This window comes from Puma concolor, chromosome D2, assembly GCF_028749965.1.
Source record: "Puma concolor isolate L17-30 chromosome D2, mPumCon1.1.hap2, whole genome shotgun sequence".
Taxonomy (NCBI): domain Eukaryota; kingdom Metazoa; phylum Chordata; class Mammalia; order Carnivora; family Felidae; genus Puma; species Puma concolor.
In genome coordinates this window covers 13,632,584-13,653,316 of record NC_141677.1, presented here as the reverse complement: position 1 = coordinate 13,653,316, position 20,733 = coordinate 13,632,584, and the positions used below count along the sequence as shown (strand labels likewise).

Below are 20,733 nucleotides of genomic sequence, written 5' to 3'. Positions count from 1 at the left end.
AGATAGAGGTAAGGAGAGGTGGAGGAGAGCAGGATTTGGGGGAAGAAAATGTGAACGGAGGATGGCCCCCCCTCGCTGTTCCTCTTTCCCAGACTTCTCAACTTTGTCTCTGGACGTCCCACAGCACCTTGCACTTGGTTACATGCTCTACAGACCTGTGGAGAGGCTGTGTTAGTCGGCTAGGGTGGCCATAAAAAAGCACCATAAACTGGGACAGCTTAAACAACAGAAATTTATTTCCCCACGGCTCTGGAGGCTGGAAGTGCAAGACCAAGGTGTCGACAGGGTTGGCTCCTTGTTGGACGAAGGATCGGTCCCAGGCTTCTCTCCTTGGCTTGTCGATGGCTGTCTTCCCCCCTGTGTCTTCACATCATCTTCCCCTTGTATGTGCCTGGGTTGCGAACTCCTCTTCCTATAAGGATTGGTTTGGGGGTGCCTGGGTGGCTCAGTCAGTTGAGCGTCCGACTTTGGCTCAGGTCATGATCTCTCGGTTCACGAGTTTGAGCCCCACGTTGGGCTCTGTGCCGACAGCTCAGAGCCTGGAGCCCGCTTCGGATTCTGTGTCTTCCCCTCTCTCTGCCCCTCCCCTGCTCATGCTCTGTCTCTCTCTTTCTCAAAAATAAACATTAAAAGAAAATTTTTTTAAAAGGATTGCTTCAGGGCCTCATTTTCACTTAAAATGACCTCATTTTAACGTAACTACCCCTTTAAAGACCCTATCTCCAAACACAGTCACATTCCGGGGTCCTGGGGATTAGCACTTCAACATCATGGATGTGAACGTAGAACGTGAACCATAACAGAGGTGAAGCAGGAAGAGAAGTCAGTGAACGTGTGTGGAGTCCCTCCTACAAGCTTGGCCCTGTGCCAGGCAGCAAAGATAAAAGATAAGGAGACCTGGTCACATAGTCACCGAATGACTGAACGACAGCCCCGGATGAATGGGCAAGTGGATGGATCCATGACGGATGAAGTGAATGAACAAACGTCAACACTGCCGGGTATGGAGGCATAGCTGGGTCCAGGGCTGGCAGCCCGCTCCCCCCCCCCCCCGCCAACGACAACGGGGTCTCCGAGATAACGAGGGCAGTAAAGTGATGAAGGGGCCCCCACTCCCCCGTCCGGCAGCCCTCGTCCAGTTGGCCAGGCCGCGAGCAGAGCCGTCACGCAGAGAGGGGCTCTGCGCTCCCGGATGAAAACCAGACTTTTCCTTCACACTCACCCTGCCGGGCCCTGGGAGGCCCGGGGAGACACCCCCGCTGGGGGTCACAGCAGCCTGAGGCCACAAACCAGATGGAAGGACCCCACGAGCAACATCAAAGGTTAGCCGTGCCGGGAGGACTACCGGTCAGTGGCCGCGGCCAGCTGCTGTGCGGCAGGACCACGCTCCGTCCCTGGGGCCCTGTCCCACCCGCGCGATGACAGTGAGAGTCTCCACATCCTCAGCCCCGTCCCCTCGAAACACTGTGCCCGAAACTGCGACCAGAAGCAGGGAGGCCAAGTTAGAGGAACAGAAAGGCGAGTTGCCTGTCAGCTTGGCAGCCAGAGATTCCTCCACTTACCACGAGCACTTCGACTACGTCACTCGGTTGTTACTGTCGGTGCCGCGAGAGCGTTTACTTAATCAGCCTTCAAAGAGATTTCCAAACGGGTATTTCTGTGACCAAACGGGGGTCAGAGCCCCTCCGACATCAATGGGAGCCGGCAGGGGGCAGGCCAGCTGCCGGTCATCTGATCTCCCCAGGCTGGGCACAAACTTTGAACCGGTTCCTGTCGGGTGTCTCTCTCAGACTCCCCATGACCCCGGTCATCGGTCAGTTCCTGAATTGCAACAACACACATACAAATGCACGCACCAACAGACCTCCCTTGCTTGGATGACTCCCTTTCATTGTTTTCCAGCACATTCTCCCTCAAGCCCAAACATAATCCCGTCAGAACGGCCGATCCTTGAATCTTTCCTTTATTACTGAAGATGTGGCTCAAAAGCATCACGCTGGTATTTCCTCTGCCCCAGTAGGGATTTTTATGGGGTTTTTATTTGGTTTCATTTTTGCCATGCTTCTGAGAAGGGTCCCTTTGTTGTTCCTTCACTCGTTGCTTAGATCCTCCGAGGCCGTCTCCTCAGAAAATCGTACAGCTCCCGCCCCAGACATGTATTCCGCCCCCCGCAAAAAACTTAGCTGAGAAAACCCCCATCTCTTATGGATTTTTAAGCAATAAAACAGTGGGTTCTGAGGGGACCCCCTGGCCCGGGAGAGGCGGAGGGGAGGCAGTGAGGGCCTGAGTCCTCAGCCTGGGGGTGAGGAAGAGCTCAGCACACCGGGGGAGTGGGCCCATTGTTTGTCTGCCCGGGACAGGAGCCCCTCCTTCTGGAAAATACTGCCTCCCCTGCTTAGCACAGCACTAATCATAGGGTCCAAATGCGAACAGCCATGTGCTCAGAGATCCTTCCCTGGCCATAGTGATTGAGTCAGTGATGGTCATCTGACCCCAGGGAAGGCCATCGAGGCCTCTCTCTGGAACTTTGGAACTCTCAGCCCCTCTCTGGCAGTGATGCTGTGAGGTGTGATAAGCAAACTGCAATCGTGCACATTCCGTGTGGAGGAAGCTTATCAAAGAGATCAAAATCACTGTTTTGCTGGAAGATGATGTGAGAGAAAGGACAGAGCACCCAGCAGGGTCAGGTCCCAGCTGCAAGTGCCTCAGGGCCCCTCCCCCCTTGTACAGTTGTCACACAGAGCTCCTTTCTGGAAGCCCCGACTGGTTTGAGCTGCACTTCTGTGCATGTGACTAATACTAGAGTCCTCATTAAATACACCAGTGACTGGATGCTGGCCATCCTGCCTGAGTAAGACCAGCTGACCTCTGTTCTGGCCACAGAAACAGGAGGGGACGAAGGGGGGAAGAGGTGGGACAGAACTGACCCGGAAGCGGAGGCTGTTCTCCAAGGTGATGGAAGGCATTCGAATACAGAAGCCCCTGCAGCATTTTTTGAGAGGGTTTTTCAGTCTTTACCAAGTCAGTGCTTTTAGGACTATGGACTCTTAGGCAGAGGCGAGGATCTGGATGATTGAAGTGCTTCTTAGAACAGGTTTCAGGCGAGGGCAGCAATGGCCGCTTAGGCTGCACACTAACGACAGATCCATGGAAAACTCGGTGCTCCGGAAGAAAAAGCCAGTCATGACTCTCCTCGTGGGAAGGAAGCAGCTGTGCATCTGGCCGTCTCCTGTTGTCCACTGGCTACGTGGACAAATGGCCTCCAGGAGAGCTGGTGGCTCCGGGCAGTTGAACTGCCTCCTCCCTCAGTCTAACACCTGCCGGGACTGGGCCCCTCAGATCCCAGCTGCTCTCGCAATCCAGTTCCCAAACACGAGGCAGCTCCTGACACGCACACAGACCCAGCAGAGGCCTCAGCTCGGCCCGTCACTGATCTTTGTCGGCCGGAGCCACAGGAAGGCCTCAAGTCAGAAGGGCCTGCCCAACTTGGGGGGAGGCTGCAGAATCCAGCTGAATCCCCTTACTCATTCAAAAGGGGTCAAGGGAGGGCCACCGCCAGTGGCAGAGAATTTCAAAGCCACACAGGCCCTCTGGCACCACCCTAAGAAACGGATCCAATCCCGAGTCACAGAGGAAGCTGACACTCACTGAATCACCCGTCCACTTCCTCCTCCTCACGGCGGCTCGGCCAAGACCAGCAGCCACTTCCGAGGGACAACTTAGTGGCCGGCACTTGGAAAAGTTGATGCCCAGAAGAAGAGCAAACGGGGCCACACTCACGCGGCGTGAACCGCCGCCACCAACTTGGCTGTGACGCCCCCGCCCCCTGCATTTTCCAAAGGAAAGCTTCCCATCTTGTGACAGCCCCTGCCCTGCCCTGCACTGCCCTCGGCTGTGTTATTTTTCACTTCCCTGTTCAGAACACGGCCACAGTGTCCAAATGCCATGAATCATCACCACCGAGCAACGGCCCTTCAGCAGAGCAGGAAACCACTGAGCACCAGACCTAGAAGGAAGGGCTCCCTGCCGCAGCCCCCTTCTGCCCCAGCCGCCCATCTTGGCCTGAGGCCACAGCGGAGGCTGCGGGACAGACCTGCCGCTCCACGCACTCAGCTTCTCCACCATCGTCCCTGGTGGCTGCCCTCCACTCTCCGATCCACCCTTTGCACTATGTCACAGGCAGCCCCAGGCATTTCTGACTCTTCCAGAGGATTTCTTGGTTGTATTAGCTAAAGCCAATCTTGGGAGAGAGGTGGGAAGATCCGTTCAGACCAAGGAAGATGCCGTCAGTGGACGTGGCATCGAGCGGAGCCACGAGCGGGACACAGGGGGCCAGCTCTCTGCCTGCAAAGAGCCTCAAAATTATGGCACGGATGTCCTCCCTGTCATCCAGGCCCCTTCATGACCAGCACCCTGTGGCCTTCTAGGCAGGTGCCCAAAAGTAGCCGCAAGTGAGCCTGTGATTAAGTAAGTCAGTGAAGGATTATGGGCCTCGAAGAGCATCCAGCTCTTCGGTGCGGACTCCGGGCTCCTCTGAATGATATACGTCTGCTCTCACGCCGGGCTCAGAACCCGATATGAAGTCATTACCTTCACCTCTGCTTAATCACAGACAGTGCCATTCAAAACCAAAACGATATCGGAAATGCAAAGCTACGCGACAAGATCACTTTTAACCTATCACGTTGGCCAAGACCCTAAATATCCACAACGGCAACAGTCAGCGTTGGCCAGAGAGTGGAAACAGATGGCTCTCCTCCGTGCTGGTGGACACAGAGGGCTACACATCTTCTGGAGGCAGTTTCACCCTGTGCGTTCCAGTTATTAAGGAGCGGCCTTTGACTCCCGAATTTCAAGACGAGGAATTGCTCCTCAGCTGAACAAGCAGCAAAACACACAAGATATAAGTACGAAGAGAGCACGCACGCACACAAACCGGAAAAACCTAGACGTGAATGAGCCCGTGCATTATAGTACGTCCAATGAAATACCGTGCGGCCGTTACAAATAATGTTGGAACTCTACCTCCAACGCCACAGAACAATATCAGCACAGATCACTTTGGCAAGTGACACGTAGAAGACAAAACACGTACAGCCCATTTATGTGACCGTGTGTTGGTGGTATGCATGCATAAAAGACACCTGGGAGGTTTATCAAGTTGTTAGCAATGCTCGTCTCTGCAGAGGTGGATTTCAGCGTAACGTTTTACCTTTTTTTCACATTTTCTGTATTTCTTAAAATTATCTACAAGCAATGTGAAGTATTTTTCGGATCAGTGAAAATATGCATTTATTTTCCTTTTCAAACCCAAAGCGACCCAAATGCAAAACCTGTCTTCCTGGCGGGCAGTATCTGTCCCAGAGAAGCTGCATGTGTTCATTCTGGTAGAAGGTGTTATTGCGGATCATTCTACCAGGAGGCCTTGGGTTCCAGGAGCCTGGGTGGCTCCGTCGGTTAAGCATCTGACTCTGGATTTCAGCTCGTCGTGATCTCCTGGTTTGTGAGTTCCAGCCCCGCACCGGGAGCTCTGTGCTAACAGTGTGGAGCCTGCTTGGGATTCGCTCTCTCTGCCCCTACCCTGCTCGTGCTCCTTCACTCTCTCTCTTTCAAAATAAATAAATAAACTTTAAAAACAAAAAAAAGAGGCCTTGGGTTCTACCCTGTTTCCCCTGAGTTCTGATGGGCTGAACTGGGTCCACCTGTGCTTTTTTGAGCAGCCCCTGTGTGTACTCGATTTATCAGGATGGCCGACCAGGGTTGGGTGGAAGCCGGGGCATGTGAGGGTCTTCTCCCGCAGGTGCCAAATATCCAGTGTGGTCATCAAATCCCAGATTTCAGTGCCACCCAGACAGGTCTATGTTGCCAAGGGATTTCAGATGTTTTGAAAGTATATGAATCACAACACCTTATCTACTCAGCTCCAGAAATAAATTCCAGGAGACCCTTGAAGAGCATAGAAATCTAAAACCAGAAAGAGCTTTAAGCAGATCATCTATTCTAGAAACAATCTAAGTGTCCATTGATGGATAAAGGGATAAAGAAGATGATAGATAGATAGATAGATAGATAGATAGATAGATACACACACAACAGAATATTACTTGGCCATAAAAAATAAGATCTTACCATTTGTGACAACACAGATGGATCTTGAGGGCATTACGTTAAGTGAAATAAGTCAGACAGAGAAAGACACATACTGTATGATATCACTTGGACACAAAATCTAAAAAGTAAAACAAGGGAACCAACAAAACAAAATGAAAGTCATAAATACAGAGAACAGAACTGTGATTGCCAGAGGAGGAAGGGGCTGCCAGAGGGGCGGGTGGAAAGATGAAGGGGGTCAAGAGGTACAAACGCCCAGTTATGAAATAGGCAAGTCATGGGGTACAAGAGACAACATGGCCTGTAAGTTACCAAGGGCGTAAATCTAAAAATTAACGCTGGGTGGTAACAGATGTTAACTAGACTTACTGTGTTGACCATTTTACAAGATACACAAATATCAAATTGTTATGTTGTAGGCCTGAAACCAATACAATGTTACATGTCAATTATACCTCAATTAAAACAATTTTTTTTCTTAAGTATCTCTTCTGGACCTCGCATTTGACACATGAGGGAACCACGGCACAGAGAAAGTGAAGTGACTTGCCCAAGGTCACACAGCTTAAGGGTGACGGAGCCCAGAAGAGAACTTGTGTCCCCTGACCTGCAATCTGAGGTTCTTCATGCTTTATCACAACTGGGACCAGCACGTGGGTGGAGGTGGATAGTAGCAGAAGGTGTCCTTCGTACCTTCAGAAACTCCTCCTGTGAGGGGTCCAGAATGGACTACCTTGATCCCAGGCTCTGGAGAAGTCAAGTTAGAGTTACATGTAGGCATTCTTAACAAAGAGGTCATACATTTTTCTATAAGGGGGTGTGTATAAAGTTTTCGTCACAGTTTCAAAGGGATCTCACTGCATAACAAAAATTAAGAACCAATGAACTAGACGGTGGGTTGGCAAACTTTCTGTACAGAAATTTTACAGAAAGCAAACACTTTGGCTTTGCAGGCCATATGGTCTCTCTGTCCCAATTATTCAGCTCCCTCATACAGCTCCCATGTCCCCTGTACTGCAAAAGCAGTCACCGATAATACAGGAACAAATGGGCATGGCTGTGTTCCAATAAAACTTTATTGACAAAAATAAGCTGTGGGCCGTATTTGGCCTAGGCGGTGCTTTGCCAACCCCGAGCCAGAGGATCTGATCAACTACCTTCCCCTTACTTCACGTTTCGCTTCTGGTCATATAATCACTTGCCAAGCTCCCTCTTTTATCAGGTGAACTGAAAGACGGCCATATTCCTGCGGACCCGGCTCTTTGCCAGGGACCACCAAGGAAGTGGGGAAACACATAAAGAGAATTTGTTTCACTTTTTCATTAAACAACAAGTTCTTTGAATTCTTCATTGGAAACTTTCACACATGAATTGAGGTTGCCGCAACTCATTTCCTGCAGTCCTGCTCACCGTTTATTTTGAGCAAAATAATTGTCAGACGTGGAGGGTGACCTTTGACCTCCGGTGGCTGCCTGCGATATACTTTACGGGCTCATTTGCATGTGGGGCGTTAGAAACACACTGGCATATTTCTTCTCTTTTTACATCAAATTCTGATTCCTTGATTAACTAGGAACTAAAACAAGATCTCAAGACAGAACACGGCCACGAAGGACTGGAGACTGTTTCCCCCCCTTTCAGCTGTTGGCAAGGAGACTCCTCGATTCAAATCGGGAAGCAGGGCTGAGCACAGCACCCACGGAGTCAGGCCCTGTGAGGGAGGGGTGGCCACTGCACAGAGCACAGGATCGGGATCCGGGATATTTGTCCCCTGCTCTCGTACACAAGGTGAGGTTTATAGACAACAGGGGATCTTTCCTCTGTTGGACCTCCATGCAGGACCTGTCACTCTCCTGCCCGACAGCCCCTGACCCATGCTGAGAAGGCAGAGACGAGGAGGGAGAGGACAGAGTGGTTCTCTCGGGGAGTCTGTCCCTGCCCTGATTAGGACGGAGAGGGAGGGGCAGAACTGAAACTGAGAGAAGATGGCAGGACAGCCTCCCTCAGCCTTGCCCAGCCCCCTCTCTGGCCTTGACCTTTGCAAATTTTGGTAGCAAAAGGACTGAGTCAGTTAGTCCTAAAAGTGAGAGGCAGGTGTTTTTCCATTAATATGACATTCGCTGTAAAGACTACATGCCCATATACATCAGAAACACCCCTTGTGGACGCTTGCTTAGAGGTGGGGATGTTTTCTGGGCTATAGACCCCTTTTCATGCCTCAACATCAGGACACACATGAACACACCTCTCCAAGGGATACAAGAGGTGAAAACCCCCCTTCCAAAAGGAGGACGGAGGCAATGAAAGATCTGGTGATGAGCCAATGTGAGTCCAGGACTGGGGCTCCCACCGGGCGTCCTGGTCCCCTTCCGTGCTTCCATCAAGCTGGCTCCTACTGACCACGGTTCCAACAACATCTCAAGAGGCTTCCAGAAGATTCGGAGGTGCCCCGTTGTCTTCCTTTTTTTCTTTAAGTCCGGATATGTTTTCCAGCCTTCCCATGGAAAATCCCTGAGTGGGCCACTTCCTGTTTTTGTTTTGTTTTCCTCCCTCCCCGACTGGTGTGACCTTTGACCTTCTGTCCTCTGTCAGGATCTGATCTTCTGCTCAAACTGGGAAATTAATCCCTGGTGCCAAACAGTACATTCGGCACCCAGCTGGGAAAAGGGGGCGTTCTACCTCAGCCCTGCTCACGGCCTGTGATGTGCTTAAACAAACCCGTTCTCTTAAGGGTCCTCTGAGTTGCTTTCGCACCCAAGAAAAGGGATGCTGAGGAGGATAGGAGATTTGGTTTTGGAGATGCTTGCCCAAAGAAGCACAAATTTTAGTCACAAGTGTTTCTGAGTTCTGATCCACTTTTATTTGGGGCTAGGGAGTATCCTTTTGCTTCGCTAACTAGACCAGGTAGGAGGGTGCCCTGGGCCTGGACGGTTCTTTTTCCTTCTTTCCACTGCTTTGTCCCCTTGCTCTGGGCCCAGCATTCCTGGCCTACCTAGAGAGAGTAGGAGCTGGCCCAAGGCCACTCTTCTAAGCGTCTTCTCAGCTCTGCAGTCCTATTTCCAACACGGTGTCTTTGCTTTGTTTATCCTCTACTTCCTACTCCCGGGCAAGGACGGGCACATGGCAGGCAGGCCTCTCCAGCACCGGCCACCAACACCGTGCCACAGGCCATGGCTCTAGATCAAGCTGGCTGGAAACTCCGGGCCCCCACCGGCTCCAGAGGGGGAACATGTGACACGGTCAGACAAAGGAGGTGTTAACTATGCCCTAGTCTAACGGGGAATTTCCCCAGGCACATCTGGCATGTACGAGTGAAAAGGAAGGAAGAAGATACCAAACAATAAACCACCACTGCCTCTGAGAATTTACTGTCTGGAGCAGGGGTCCACTGCTGCATCGTGAGGGCCCCTGGGTCGAGCCCTGCTTTCCCTTGGTCGCCAGCTCCCCGGGTGACCTTTGCGAATACACTGAACCTCTGTGGGCCTCAGCTGTGCTCTCTCTGCTGATGCCGGAAGAGCCCAGACGAGTGGGCGGGGGGGGGGGGGGGTTTGGGGGGGGAAGGTGCTTCCAGTTGGAAAGAACAAGGGCGAACAAAGGTGAAATCTGGAGGCACCTGGCTCCATCACTGTCAAGCCCAGCTAGATCTCCCTTAAATCTTACCTCAAGGAAAGGTCACCCAAATTCACATCACAGGAAAATCTGAAGTTTACTCTATTCTCTAAATTGTTTTCAATTTCTCATGGGGGAAAGAGACGCATTCATTTTGTTAATAAGCAAAGGTCTTATTTCTCCGCCTTCGGTAGTATAAATGTCAAGGAAAAAAAAAAAAAAGCTTCAAGTTCAATCAAAAGACAGTTCCAGAATTTTGAAAAAGTCAAGTGGAGATAAAACAGATGATCCTCCGGGGGGGGGGAAAATGCACCAAAGTGGCCTTAACTCCAAAACCATAATACCTTAAATTATCTAATGTTTAATTCTCTCAAAAAGGCCTCATGGAAATGTAAAAAAAAACAAAAACAAAAACAAAACTTAAAAGCATAGACAGTGCAGAAGAGCCCAGATGAGTCCGGGTTTCTGACACACTGAGATGAATCACACAAGAAGACTAAGGAAGCCACGGACGGACAACGAGACGTACGTAGAAGTCAAGCCGTAACGTACAGCTCAGATTTCTGAAGGCTAATTCATATCAGCCAAGGGGTGAAAGCACCCAAATGGCCATCGATGGATGAATGGATGAGCCAGCCATGGTACATCCATACAATGGAATAGTATTCAGTCTTAAAAAGGAGGAAAATTCTGACCCAGGTTACCTAGATGAACCTTGGGGACATTACGCTAAGTGAAATAGGCCGGTTTCAGAAGGATAAATGCCATGTGAGTCCACTCAGGCAAGGCCCCTAGAGGAAGCAAATGCATAAACACAGAAAGTATGAATGTGGTTGCCAGGGGCTGAGGGGGAAGGGGAGGAATGCAGACTTACTATTCAATGGGTGCCGACTTTCAGCTGCGGATGATGAAAAAATTCTGGATGGGGGTGATAATGGCACAATCATGTGAGGAAGTTCAACCCACAGAACCGCACGCTCAGAAACGGTTAAGAGGGTAAACGTTATGTGCACTTTGCCACCATTCAACTTTCTTTATTGAAAACTTTTAAAACTTCGGAGCTCTGGATAAAGAGGACCGAGTGACTAAACCTTCCCCCTCTTTACATGCACACATACCAGCTCTTCTCCGAGAAACCCACTGATTGTGCCTTTCATTTAGGGCCCACAAAGACTGATGCATCCACACACCCAAGCTTCTGCTTCAGAACTTAGCTGGAGCCACCACATCCACATCCGTGAGGCAGAAAAAGGGCAGTGCTTTGCCCCATTTGACTAATGGAAAAACCAAGGGTCATGGAGGTTAAGTAGCTTGCTCAAGGTTACACAGTTCACAGGGTCTGCCCCAGTGAAAAGTTCCTGGTGGAGCTGTCTCCAGATTTATAACCCCCCAAAGCATTGAGTAAACACAGGACAAAATCAACGCTGGTCTGGAGAGACGGGGACGTGCCAGGACCAATTTCCAAAATGAGTTCTAAAACCAGCGCCCTGTGGACAAACACATTCCCGAAGGATTCACATTCATTTGCTGAAAGCGTGTTCGCAGAGCCCCTCCTGTGGCCGGACTCTGTTAGGCTCAGCGTCCCGAGTCCTGGTCCCTCCCAGAGCACTGGGCTGTGGGTGGAAAGTGCAGAGATGGGGCAGCAGTGAGGGTGCCCAGAGCACAGGGGGGCAGTTCCGGGTCCCTCGGAGGGGCGGCCCATCTAGTGAGGCCCAGGGGCCACGTGAGCAAAGGCCCAAGATGCACAGAACCTGGTCTTTTCAGAGAGCCACCCCTTCGCTCTCCCACATGCCCCATTTTTCCCTCGAGCCCAGATCGTTCCCCTCCTCCTACAGGCATGTCGTTCCATCCCCCCACCCCTGGTTACAGACCTGCAGTAAAGTCCACGTCCACCTCAGCTATACCTTCCACCGTCAGCTGCTAAAGTTGCTGTGACAGAGGACCACAGACTAGACCACCTGAACCACAGAAACGTATTGTCTCACAGCTCTGGAGGCCAGAAGTCCAAGATCAAGGTGTCAGTGTTGGGTTCCCTCTAAGGGCTGGGAGGGAGAATCCGTTCCAGGCCTTTCTCGTTGCCTTGTCGATGTCCGTCACCCCTCTGTGTCCCTTCACTTCATCTTCTCTCTGTGGGTGTCTGCCTCTGTGTCTCTGGGTCCAAACCCTCTTTTTTAGAACAACACCAATCAGGTTGGGTTGGGGCCTATCCTAATGACCTCATCTCCAAAGACCTTATTTCCAAAAGAGGTCACAGCCATGGGTTCTGGACCTTAAGACTTCAACATTTTCGGGGGCGCCTGGGTGGCTCAGTCAGTTAAGTGTCCGACTTCAGCTCAGGTCATGATCTCATGGTTCGTGGGTTCGAGCCCCACATTGGGCTCTGTGCTGACAGCTCAGAGCCTGGAGCCCGCTTCGGATTCTGTGTCTCCCTCTCTCTCTGTTCCTCTCCTGCTTGCACTCTGTCTCTGTCTCTCAAAAATGAATAAACCTTAAAAAAAGTTCGAAACCCTTCAACATCTTTTGGGGGGCGGGGGATACACAATTCAGCCCTCCACATCTCTCTGCTTTCCTTTGTAGCAAAAAGTCCTCAAGAGTCATCTAGACCCAGGGAATCAATCCTGGGGCCAAGGGCTCTCCCTCTGTCATCCGAAATGTCACTTCTTCCTGATGATCTTCAGACGTGTACCTCTAGCCTCTGCATCGTCAAGGAGCTACCGACTCCCGTGCCTCCATTCCTCACTTCAGTAAACGACACCCCTATTCAGAGCAAAGCACCCGGTCATCCTTGACTATCCCCTTTTCCCCTCACGCTTGACATCAGCAAGGACGGCTGTATCTTCAGCGTCTGTTACAAATGCTGGGCCACCTCCTCGCCATCACCCCTCCCCTGGAGCAGTGAAGGAACCTCCTAATGGCTCCACTAAACTCATGTACTCCTTCCCCACACGGCAGCACGGGATCATGGGAATGGCTACCGTGACGTGAGCAAGAGGGTAGCCGTGGCGTCCAGCTTCCCTTCAGAACGTGGCCCTGTATCAGCTTCCTCTGGATCCCCCCCACCCCACCCCCCGCCCCCGCACAGCCCTGCGGAGACTCAGATTAGTTCCACATGGAGCCACAGCCTCTCGATCTTCCTGCCTCACTCTGAGGGCTCCTTTAGAACTGTGCCTGTCTCTGCAACACCATTACCCTTCATAAGTCCAGGACCCAGGCGTGCCCTCGGTCAAGCTTCACGCCTTCCCAGGACAGCAGCCCTCCGTGTCGTTCCCCCAAACATTGGCCCTGCTTCCCTCCAGCCACATCCCCCACCCCCTTACCGCCGCCTCCCACCCCTCTTGCCATCCTGATCGGCCTCTCTCCCTCCACCTTCCCCCCTTGTCGCTCCCACCCCACCCCTTCCCCCTCTTTAGGACTCAGCCTGAATTAAAGTGTTGCCTTCTCCCCTGCCTGGGCCAGCTAACTGGCCCACTGACTGTCCTAATTAACTCGGAGGGGTGTCTTAATCCATTTCGGCTGCTATAACAAAATAACTGGCTGGGAGGCTTACAAACAACAGACATCTATTTTCTCACAGTTCTGGAGGATGGGAGTCCAAGATCAGGGGTGCCCGTGTGATCAGGCTCTGGTGAGAACCCTCTCTGGGCTTGCAGACTGCCACCTGCTCACTACATCCTCAAGGGATGGGATGCGCACAGGATTAGAACACTAATGCCACTCATGAGGGTGCCACCCTCATGACCTAAGCGCCTCCCAAAGGCCCCACCTCCCAGTGACATCATACCGGGCATTAGGATGTCAACATACGGATCTGGGGGGACACAAACATTCAGCCTATAGCGGGGGTGGGCGTTGAGAGAGGGCACAGGGTGGAGTATAATGGCGACACTTCCAGGGTCACATTTGAATTCCAGGTCCATCATTAATTGACAGTGTGACCCTGGGAAGGGTCCCCCTTTACCCCTGGGAGCTTCCATTTCCCCCTATCTAAAATGGAGCTAATCACCGGTGCAAGAAAAAATGCTCCACATCACTTATCATCAGGGAAACGCAAACCAAAACCTCCTCACACGTGTCCGGATGGCTGTTTAAAAAACAATAAAAATTAAAGACAAGTCTCAGCAAGAATGTAGAGAAAAGAGAAGCCTTCTGTACTGTTGCTAGAAACATTAACTGGTGCAGCCAGTACGGAGAACAGTACGGAGGCTCCTCAGAAAATGAAAACTAGAGCTACCATATGAGCTGGGAATCCCACTTCCGGATATACGTACAAAAGAACCGAAATCAAGGTCTGGAAGAGACAGCCGCACTCCTATGTTCACTGCAGCATTATTCACCATAGCCAAGAGAGGCGAACAACCAAAACGTTCTTCAAGAGGTGAACGGAAGAAGATGAATTGTATACGCAATGCAGCGCGGGGCTATTCAGCCTTAAGAAAGAAGGAAATCCTGCAGGATGGGACAACACGGACAACGTTAATAAATCACCCTCGATGACATTTAAGAACCAATATCGTTTGCCAAAACACTTCCTGCTTGCTACCTAGTCAAGCGGCAACGCAGATTTTGGTCCCCACCTCCCAAGGACAAGGGGGAAAGGCGAAGGAAGCTCTTTTTCTTCTTCGGGGCCGAAACAACTGACCAGCCCCAGCGAGGGGGAGCAGAATTCCCTCACTTCCGGCAAAGCACGGAGACAGAAGAGCACAGAGGTGCGGGAGGAAGCCTACCAAGGCCGTCCGGAGCACAGAACCCCGCATCCCAACGTGGTCCGGCCCCCTTCCTTCTGCGAAGGATTTACTGTAAATCACCAGATCCTCAGACACTGTTTCCCCGCTTCTCAAGGGCAAATATCACACAAGCTGATCTGAACCTTCAAGGGCTTCTGCGACTTTCAGACTGAACAATCCGGGAGTTCTATTTGGAATGGTCCCTGGAGGCCTTTGAAGCCGGGCCCTGTGGTTCCCAGGAAGCACTGAACTGTGTGCACAGACCCTGTCAGCCCCACACCTTACTTCTCTGGCCTCAGCGCCCAGCCACCAGGCACCTGTCCCCATGTCACCGGTCATCACAGGTGGATTGGGCGCAGAAGATGCCCGAGGACTGGCAAGGATTGACGCTGGTCCATCATCAATTTAAAGGATGACACTTTTGGGGCGCCTGGGTGGCGCAGTCGGTTAAGCGTCCGACTTCAGCCAGGTCACGATCTCGCGGTCCGTGAGTTCGAGCCCCGCGTCGGGCCCTGGGCTGATGGCTCAGAGCCTGGAGCCTGTTTCCGATTCTGTGTCTCCCTCTCTCTCTGCCCCTCCCCCGTTCATGCTCTGTCTCTCTCTGTCCCAAAAATAAATAAACGTTGGAAAAAAAAATTAAAAAAAAAAAAAAAAAAAAGGATGACGCTTTTGCCACGTGCACGCACACACGTCCGTGAATGCATGCACCCTGTTCTCCCTGCATGTTTTTCTTATGCTCCTCACAGAATCAGGTAGAAGGTGAGCCCTCTCGCAACAGATGACGACTCCGAGGCCCGGAGAGACTCGGAGGCCCGCCACAGTGAAAACAAGCCAACACTGCCCCTGAGCCCCTCCCTCCGTCCCTGCTCAGAGCCCTTTGGAACCGCTCCCTCTCCTTTCTCGCCAACCCACACCCTTCTCTCCCTGCAGAAGTCAGCTTTCTTCTACCAGCAGGACCCCTTTGTGACCAGCCGCCCCTAGCCCTTGTCACGCTACTGCTGAGAACGAGTGTCCGCCAGGGACGACCCCACGCGCATAGAAGTGAAAGGAGCAGTGTGCCCTGCGGCCAAGACACAACCTCAGCAGGTGTCCTGCAATGCTGCTTCTCAGGCCAGCCTGTGCCTCTCCTATGGAAGAAAGAACCTTGGAAGGCATTGTCCTCAACCTCTTTCCTTTGGTCCCCCCTTCTTTTTTAATTTTTTTTTAAGTTTATTTAGTTTTGAGAAAGAGACAGAGAGAGTGAGCAGGGGAGGGGCAGAGAGAGAGGGAGAGAGAGAATCCCAAGCAGGCTCCGTGCCGTCAGCATGGAGCCCAGTGTGGAGCTCAAACCCACAAACTGAGATCATGACCTGAGCCGAAACCAAGAGTCAGACGCTTAACCGGCTGAGCCGCCCAGGCGCCCCGGTCCGTCCCTCTACCGGTGTTCTATAAAAAGCGTGGACCCACACTTGTCTCTCAGAGAACACGTCGGGCACAGGGCTGCAGGACTCCCGGACGGGCTCCAGCAGGCGCCTGAATCCCAATGACAGCACTGTCCTGGTGGGCGTCAACTTCTCCCATTTCTCTTCTCTTCTCAGGAAGCCACCCAGACAGCCAACAGCTATCAGAAACAGAGTTCCCCGGCAGGCCCTTCCTGGAGGGGGAGGCCTCTAATGGTAACATAATACCTGCCCAGGAGACCTGAAACAGATTCCTCTTCAATACACGCTTTGTCAATCGAAGCCTGGTCAAAATGCATTTATTAGACAAGTAGGAGATGCAGGCTCATGAGAGCGAACGGAATCCACAGCTGGTTTGCAAGCCTCCCTATGAAATCACAGAAAAATACATCTTACAATTTATCCTACAGATGCCATCAGATAAAGGGTGTGTGTGTGTGTGTGTGTGTGTCTGGATTCTGTGCCTGTGTATGTGTGTGTGTGTGGGGGGGGGTGTATGAGAATCCTGTGTGCATGTATTTATGTGACTATGTATGTATGTGAATGTACACAACATTCACACACACACACACACACACACACACACACACACCTGTTCGTTTACATATTTTACATATTACCTTTGACCATTTGGAGCTATAACTTGCAGACCTGAATAGCTGCAATACAGACCATCTGGCCCACAAAACTGAAAATATTTACCATCTAGTCCGTGATAGAAAGTGGGTCGACCCCTCGGTTAAATTACGATTCCTCTATATGAGGCTCTTAAAATTACTACGCAAATCTATAACCGTGGCTGTAGAAAGTTGTCATGATGTATTACTAAGTAAGAAAACTGGTTGGAAAATATTGACTTAACCCAATTCTTACAAAAGGAAAATATACTCAACTAAGTGTGCATATGAGTGTAGAAAAATACATCTATTTTCCCCAGAAACTTGTGGAAGGAGGGAGGTAAGAGGTCATTTCTTAATTTCTTCTTTATACTTTTCCTTTTATGCCTGATCTTTTTAAATAATGAGTACACGTCACCTTTTCATTTAAAAAATAACAGCAATGTTCTTTTCATGCCCCACTTCCGCGCCCTCGTAGCCCCTCGTACCCAGGCGGAGGGGGCCCAGACTGAGGGGGGGAGACAGCGTGGCTTCACGAGTGGGGAGCCAGAAAAGGGCCTGGAGAGGCAGCCCCAGGGAGAAGACCTTGCTGACTCCCTCACAGGGGCCTCCGGCCTAAGCAGCTAGCTTCTGCTTCCGGGTTCCTTCCCCCCTATAAGCCCGGCACTTGGCTGAGGCCCAGGATGTGATGGCGAAGGCTCATCTCACCAAGAACCACCTCCCTCGCGCCCAACCTGGCAGAAAAAGAGTCTGGAGAGCCTTCTCTCTCCCGAGCCAGTCCCTAGCCTCGACGCGCGGGGCGCCACAGGAGTTGGCCTGGCACTGAGTGCCGGGTCTCTGAGGAGACAGATGCGTGGTGTCCAGACATGAATGGCTTATTTTTAGAAAAGTCCACCCTTGTGACCTGGCCCCACTCCAGGGTGAGAGATGGCATTCCCTGTGACTCAGCTCCCCAGACTGACCCCATTTCAGAGGGCCGGGGTAGCTTCCCCTCGCTGATGTGAGCCAAGGACAGCCCAGGCCTTCAGGAAAAGCAGCTCGAGGCATCTCCAGGTCCTTCTGGGCCTATGTGAGGGCTGCTTCTGGAGACAGCACGGCCATTCCCTTCGCAGCCTGTGCTTTGCCACAGAGTGCAGGCCTTCTGCGTTACCTCTCCCACATCCCCGTTTTCCCAGCTAATTCGCAAGTGACAATCGACCTCCCCCTGTGGTTGCTCAGCCCGGCCCAGCTCCATCAGATTGCAGGTTCAAGGGAACTGGACGGCTGCCTCCTCCCTCCTCCTCCCACACAGGCCAAGAGTCCCAGTCCTGCACTCCTGGTCCTCCACACGGGTCTGTTTCTCAGGCATTTCTCCGCTTCTTCATTCAGGCCCCGCAGTACACCCAGTGAAGGGAGGAATAGCTTTCCCCCCAGGAAGACACTAGAACTCATGTTCCACTGTAATTCACTGCATAGGTTTGACAGAAAGAAGTGCCATCAATGTCAAGGACAGCAGTGCCACACACGGCTGTCTTGCTAGAGAGGATCACAGACCTAGTGGGTTTGTAGGGGGTGGGGTGGAGAATGAGAAAGGGGGAGATTGTTGTCCCTCCTGAGGCCGGTGCTTCCAACATTCCAGAGGTAGCAGGACACAGCTGTCCTTCCCCGGTTGTCCCTGGGTGACTGGAGCTGCAGGTGTCAGTTGTCTCAGACCAAAGAGGGCCTGCATGTATTCGAATCTTTGGAAAGAAGAGGCTTCTGTACCTCTGGGCTGGCACCTGGGTTTCTCATTTGCTGCTGTCTCCCACATTCTGCCTTCTCCACCCTGAGCCACATGAGCATCCCTGACCCCGCTGAACAAGTCAAGTCCTCTCTGGGTGAGGTCAAGAGCCTGACCTGCCCCTTACTTTGTTAGTAGACATCACGCATCAGCTTTTATTCATGCCCTATAAAGCTGTAGCCTTTAAGGTTAGTCTTGCCCACACCTATAATTCTCCACCAGAGCGATCTGTTGTGGAGAAAGAACCTTCCAGCAGGCAGTGGCTCTGAGTCACGGCTTCCCAATGTCCCCCCACCCACCCCAGAGGGGCTATCATTAACAGGCACATTTGAGTCTCGGGCCACTCTGGGACATGGAAAAGTTGGCCAAGGCCTACCTATGCTCATAAGGTCAAGGGACTTCTCAGGAAAAACAGTAGAACCCTCTGGATCTCACCCTTGGGCAACTCTCTTGGCCTTTGTTTCTCATGCAGGGGTCAGATCTTCTATATCTGTCACCTGTCTTTCAGGTAGTTCTACTATTTGAATCCTGGGGATTCTCCATCCTCTTGGCATGGCAAAGGGCTCTTCACGCTCTTTACCTGGAAATTAGGAGTCCCTGGACCCCTGGAGGCATCTCACTGCAAGGGATGTGACCCCACAATAGAGTCCAGAGTCTCTCCAGGCCTCTCCCAGGCTGTTCAAATGGCTCAAGACAACCCTTCAAGGGACTTCCCTTCTCTGAGATTCAATTTCCTCATCTGCCAATGGACGAGTTGGAGAAAATACCTGCTACATTTCCATCGAGTTCTAGCACAGCAAAACTCTGTGGTTATCTGGGCTTTCACATTTCTAGACAAGACCTGATCCTGCTCAGCTTTTGTATATGACCATCATGCTAAAGCCCTCAGAAGCAACTCTAGCCTTCGAAGTGGTCTTCCGTTCTCAATCATCATTGTCACTTGAACCTCACCACACCTCAATGACGTGGACAGCACGGTGATACAATCACCCCTTGGAGAGGAGAAACAATTTGCCAAAGACCACAGAGCTAACAGGTAGCACAGTCAGACCCAGCCTCCTGCCACTAAGTCCAGGACCCCACCGAGCAGCTCCACACCTCCCCTGGGTGTGTCTACAAGCTGTGAACAACACCGGCCAAGGGTGTAACCTCAACCTGCTGCAGTCTATGGGCATTCAAGTGGACCTGCTAAACTGGAGAACAAGGAAGAAAAAATCAGGAATGCCTGTTTCTTCCTCCACTCTAACTAACGGTGGGTCAGCCATACTTCATTAATATCCAACCATCGGACAACCCCCAAATTAAGCTCAGCTCTCTCTGTTCTTTTCCTTCTTCTCCATCACTGGGATCTGACAGATGAGGGCCCTGTTCCGAGGATACTTATGTGCTGTCCATTTGGGTCAGATACGCAGCTCATAATTCACAAAGGAGCCTGAGATCACCTCACACAGCCCCAACCCCACACAAAAAAGAGGGAAGAAAAGGTGTAAACCATTGTTTGGGTTTAAATTAGCCCATCAGTCCCATGTCATGGTGGGCCAGGATGAGAGAGAAAGGAACGTTCTCGCCATGGCCCCCATCACCCTGGTGTTTTCTGAAAGTGACAGGAGATGTGGAGGTCGAGGAGGGAAGGAGGTATCTGTGTCTTGTCAGCGTTCGAAATTGCCCAGAACATCAGCATGCCTCATCCATCCTTCATCCATGGGTCCCTCGGTATCTGCAGTGGCTCAAACTCACAAAGACACAGCCTTATCAAAACATTTACATTTCTGCCAGGCAAAGATTCATGTGACTTTGAATTCCAAAGTACACAGAGTTTCATGGGAAAACTAAAAGAGGACCCAATCATACTTTGACAAAGTAACCAGTCTGGCCAGATGTCACTGAAAGAATTAAAGAATCCTTGCTTGATCTACATGGGTTTTCCTTCTGGAATCCTACATGTATCAGCGTCCTAACTTTACTGACAACTTCTGTTTGGAGCTTGAAGAGAAAATTGAGAGCAATGTCAACCTGCGTAGAGCTCAGAAGGAGGTCACCAAGGGCTTAGAACAGACCCTCAGGAAAGGGCGTTGCAAAGCCACCTTGCCTCATCGACCTCTGAAGATATTGGGGAAGATGCTGTCGCCTGAGTTCTGCTTCAGAAACATTCAATGACTGTCCAGTGCTGAAAACATACATGCCCCCCAATGCCCTGCCCCCAGTACGATTACTTATTCTGTCCTTCATGTGCCCAAGGAACAATCCTCAATGTTTCTCCCCATTCAATACTTTGGCCAGAAGCCTAAATTCATGAAAAGCATATACATCTATTCACACTTCTACCCATTTTGTTAAATTTGAAAGTCAGAACAAAACATGTGCGTTCAATATACATACATACATTAATAAACACGATACTCTTGTACTGTTAGTCCTGATGTTAAAATATTATTAGAATATTCTTTTTAACCAGAGGGAAGATCTGAGACATT

General features: G+C 51.2%; 1 long non-coding RNA gene across 2 annotated transcripts in view; it reads right to left on the bottom strand.

Moving 5' to 3' along the window:
• LOC147575784 (uncharacterized) overlaps positions 1-11,536 on the bottom strand; it is a 147,770-nt gene extending 136,234 nt beyond the window's left edge. For both annotated transcript variants that reach the window (XR_015241552.1, XR_015241553.1), the window contains exon 1: positions 1,563-11,536. This is a non-coding gene — a long non-coding RNA (uncharacterized LOC147575784). The remainder of the gene's footprint in view (positions 1-1,562) is intronic.
• Between the last annotated feature and the right edge of the window lie 9,197 nt (positions 11,537-20,733).